The sequence below is a fragment of the Hipposideros armiger genome, unplaced genomic scaffold (assembly GCF_001890085.2).
Source record: "Hipposideros armiger isolate ML-2016 unplaced genomic scaffold, ASM189008v1 scaffold_10, whole genome shotgun sequence".
In the NCBI taxonomy this organism is placed as follows: domain Eukaryota; kingdom Metazoa; phylum Chordata; class Mammalia; order Chiroptera; family Hipposideridae; genus Hipposideros; species Hipposideros armiger.
This window is the reverse complement of record NW_017731360.1, coordinates 5,869,075-5,873,730: the sequence shown is the minus strand read 5'-3', so window position 1 is coordinate 5,873,730 and position 4,656 is coordinate 5,869,075.

Sequence of the window (4,656 nt, the reverse complement as noted above, 5' to 3'; positions counted from 1 at the left end):
TCCCAAGCCAGCTCTTAACCAACGCGCCACTCAGCCGGCCCCTAGATCAGTTTATATGCACAAGGTAATTAGAATGGGGCCCATAAAGAGTGGTCACTGCGTAAGTGTTACCTGTTGTTATTACTATTAAGTGGCCCAAATCCCTGGAGTAATAGAGCAGCCGTCGCGCCTGGCTTCTCTATCCCTGCTCTTCTCATTAAAACACAAACTGGCCATATCATTCCTTCCCTGTTTGCGAAGCTTCAATCTCTAGCTATAAGACATGTGTCCACTTCCTTGGCACAAGGATAAAAAGTCTGCTCCTCCTTGGCCACGCCTGCCGCCCAGCCTCACCTCCCAGCCCCTTCCATTCCTCCCATGCTCCAGCCACAAGCACTTGCTGTCCCTGGAGGATGCTGTCTGTGCTGAGAGTCTTTCCTTCTTTCACCATCCAGCTAATTCCTGCTCCACTTTCAAGACCCAGTTTGAATGGTGACTCCTGCAAGCCTTCTCCAGTGCACCCAAAGTAACTGCTCTCTCCTGTGATCCCATTATTATCACCCAGCACCACAATTACCCGTTAGCAAGGGAGTTTCTCTCTGGACTGTACCCCGTGCTTCTTTAATCCTCTGTGTCTGGCTCAGCACCAGCAGGCCAGAGGCAGAGAAGCCTGACAGTTGCTGAAGAATGGAAGGACTTCCAACCATCCATTCAGAGATGCAGCTCTGGGTCAGTCCCTGAGCTAGGCACTGGGGGAGCAGAGGAGACTAGGACCAGCTCTATGTCCTTAGAGGAGCCCCAGTTATTTGGGGAGGTAGGATGAGTTCGTGCATTTGCAAATAAAAAGGTACCCAGGTGGGATGTGGACACAATTATTAATATAATACATTTCTAGGAGATGAACTGGAGGTTGCCAGGTGGGTGTGGAGAGGAAGGAGGCTCAGGGAGGAGAAACAGGGTGTTGCTGATTTCAGGGGTCTCTAAGTGGTTGTTACGCCAAAGCATAAAATATGAGGGGGAGACGAAGCTGGCCCCTGTGTGGCAGGATGATGAGTCTAGACTTTAGCCTGAAGCACCTGGTTTTAAAGTCTGCAGTCTCAGGGCTGACTCTCATGCTCATCACTGAATGATTCACTGTGGCCAGGGGCATGGAATTTACCAAGTGGCCAGGCCTAGGTCAACTGACCAGCCCTTTAGATGGTGTCCAAAGAAAAGTCAGGATTCTGCTATCCAAGGAAGGGGGATGGATGCTGAGCAGGTTAAATACAACATCAGAGCCAGCGCTCAAAGCAGGCATTTTAATCCCTAGTTCTTTCCACCAGACTACAAAGTTGAGGAGGGTAGGACCACATTGATACTGTTCATTGTTAAATCCCTAACACCTAGCATAGTGCTTGGTGTGTTGCAGGGGCCTAATCAATATATAAGCAAATAAGTACATCTCTTGGTACACAAAATAGTTTAACTACATGGTGTTTGAATCAGGATGATTTTAGTTGCAAGTAACAGAAAACTGGCTTAACACTGAAGGAAATTTGTTGCTTCATGACACTGAAAAGTCTGGTGGAGGCCAGCCAAGTGGCTCAGTTGGTTAAGAGCGCGAGCTCTGAGCAACAGGTTCACCNGGGTTGGTTCTTTGGCTTCTAAGGCCTGCAGCTTAGCAGGATCTAGAAAGGCAAGGCCAGGCTGGGTTGGGGCAGGGTGGGCTCCAGGCTGGCAGAGGGTACAAGGGCAGATGGAGGCCCCAGGAGAGGGTCAAGTCTGATTCCAGGTGTTCTGTGGGGTCTTGGGCAGCTCTTTTCATTTCTCCATCTTCGATCTCTTTAGCTCCATCAAATGTAGCTCTGAGGGCCAATGTGGAATGCATAAGATAATCAAGGGGTGAGTGCCCTGGGAATAAAATGGACTGAAGAAACTCCATAAATACAGCAAATACATGCACCCAAATATCTTCAGACACTTCAACTGTTCCCATCTTTGTGGCAAGTGATCTGGTATTGTTAGAACCCCTTCCCCCAGGCCCACAATATCCAAAGACTCCTTATCAGAACCCCAAGATCCTCTCCATAAGGGCCTAGAGACTCTTCCACCGGGACCCAGAGGCCCCTGAATGGGGTCAAGACCCCCTTAGGGTCCAAAGACACCCACCCCACTTCAGGGCTTGAGGATCCAGTGCGCAAGGACTTAGGGCTTCCAACAGTTTCCAGGTCTTTCTGATGGTGGTGCCCACATCCCCTAGAGACACCTGTCTGACCCTAGTGTGGGGCTGAAGCTCTATTTCATTCAAAAGCAGTCCAGCTTGTAACCTCATGGGCAGCAAGAACCACAGTCCAGGTGTCTGCTCTGAGCTATGGACTACCAGCAATGCTGGGAAAACTCGGGGGTTCCTGGGTACCCTCAAGCTCAGCACAGGGCTGTCCCCAAGTAAAAAATATCTTTTGGGTTGTTCTCATGTCCTTCCAGGAAGTTGTTTCCCAGGAAAGTCCCTTGGGTTTGACATTCCAGAGATGGTCTGGGAAAGACGGTGGCGATTTCCAAGCTCTGTGATTTCACCAGATATCTTAGAACCCAGAGATGTGGGTTTTTGGCTTGGATCTGACTTGATGTGTAGACATGGTGAGTCATTCAGATTTCCTGGGTTTCAGTTTGCCTTTGACGGGGGCTTGTGGGCCCTACCGCACAAAGGATCCAGCAAGATCAAAGACAGAAATTTTTTGCTGTTGACATTTGAATGATGGGTGAAAAATACTGCGAGGAGGGGACTGTGAAGCAGGGGGCGTGGGTCAGATCCTCCTATGGCCAGATGACCTTGGACAAGTCATCTTGACTTGGTAACGCTGTTTGCCCTGCTGCTTCATTGAGTAAGCCGGTTCCTCTGTGTCTTTAGGTTTGAACTACAATGTCACTTCCTCAGGAATACCTTCCCTGTCTGCCCAGAGAGGCCAGCTCCCTGTTATAAAGTACCTTTATTTTTCTGAACAACCCAAACAATAGCAATTAATCGATTATTGGCAAGCTCATATGTTTAGCGTCTGTCCTCCCAGCCAGACTGGGGGCTCCTTGCAGGAATCCTGTCTGACCTGTTCTCTGGAGGCCTAAAAGGGGCCTGAGCCATAGATGCTCACTAACTGTTTCTGCATCACCTGGCGGGTTCCCTGAGTCTCAGCTGTCTCCCTGGGCTGCTGGAGAAACCAGAAGATAAAGGATGAGACCTACAAGTGTGACGCGTTTGGGATGAATGGGCTTCTGGGAAGGTCTTTATCTGAGATGGGAGGCAGGATGGCATTTGTGCTCAGGGAAGGGAGGCGTGGTGTGGGCCCACAAGGGATTCCAGAGGCTCTGGGCCCTCCCAGGTGCCTGTGAGGCCTGAGCATGGGCCCTGCTTTTTCTAGCCTAGGACACTTCAGATGCGGCCCAGCCACTTGGTGCTCAGTTCTGGCCCTTGCTGCCTCCCACCTGCCCCTTCAGCTCATCGCCTCACACTCCCCTCCCCACCACCTGTCACATGGAGCTCACTGGCCCTTCCCTCAACAGGCCCAGTCTTTTCTGCCTCCAGGCCTTTGCACAGGTTGTTCCCTCAACAGGAATGCACACCCTTCACCTGGAAGCTGGAAGACACAATCCAGCTCCATGTTCTTCCTGTCTGGAAGCCTCCAGGCCACTGCAGGCAGAGCCAGTTGCTCCCTCCTTAGAGCCCATGTGCCCCCTTGGGTATCCTCTCTATGCAGAGTGGTACCTACTACTGGGCTGTCATTAATTTTCCTGTCTGTTCCCCAGTCCCACAACTGACTAATTGAAGGCAGAGATCAGCTCCCCACCCCCCCATCCTCTCCATGGTCCCACTGCACAGCACAGGGTCTGGCACCAAGAAGAGATCCTAAATAACCTGAGCCCTGGGTTTCCTGGCAGGAGAGACTGCTGTGTGGTATGGACAGTGCCCCACCTATCACAGGCCATATGTAGGACGAAGATCAAGGACAGGGACAATCTTACTTACTCACCTTCCAGGAAATTGAGGCCCTTGGAGAGGTAGGGATTTGCCCAAGATCAATAAACAAGCTGGGCCCGAACTCCAGGGGTCCTGATGCTTGGTCCCCAGCTCTGGGCTGTAGCAGCCTTATAGTGTCCCCGTATTAAGCCAGGGTGCCTGAGGCCCCAGGGGCCCAGGCCCTGCAGCAGCTCCCTCCACACTGGCTCAGCCCTTCTGGCTGGGCTCTCAGCTAACTGCAGCATGAAGTTCTGTCTGCCCCTGCCAACGGTCGCTGTCAGCAATTTGAGGAGGTGGCCAGACTGCGTCCCTCTGGGTGGCCCAGACACAGCAAGGCCTGAAGCAGCATCTCCACTGGACTATGGGGTTTGGGGCTGGTGGCCTTTTAGCTGGACTGTGTTCCCCTTGCCAACCTGATTAAACCCGAGGTAACAGTTTGAAGTGCAAAGGGCAGAGCCCGGCATGGAATATGCGCTCAACAAACATTCATTAGCATAACATCATTATTATCGCTATGATGATGAGAACCCATGTAGCACAGCAACTAAAAGCAGAGGCCCTGAAATGAGCCAGCCAGGGTGCAAATCCACGCTCCACCACTTACCAAATAAAGCAAGGTACTTTACGTCTTTATGCCTCAGTTTTTGAATCTTTAAAATAGGGTTGTGAGAGAATTAGATCAGTTTTTT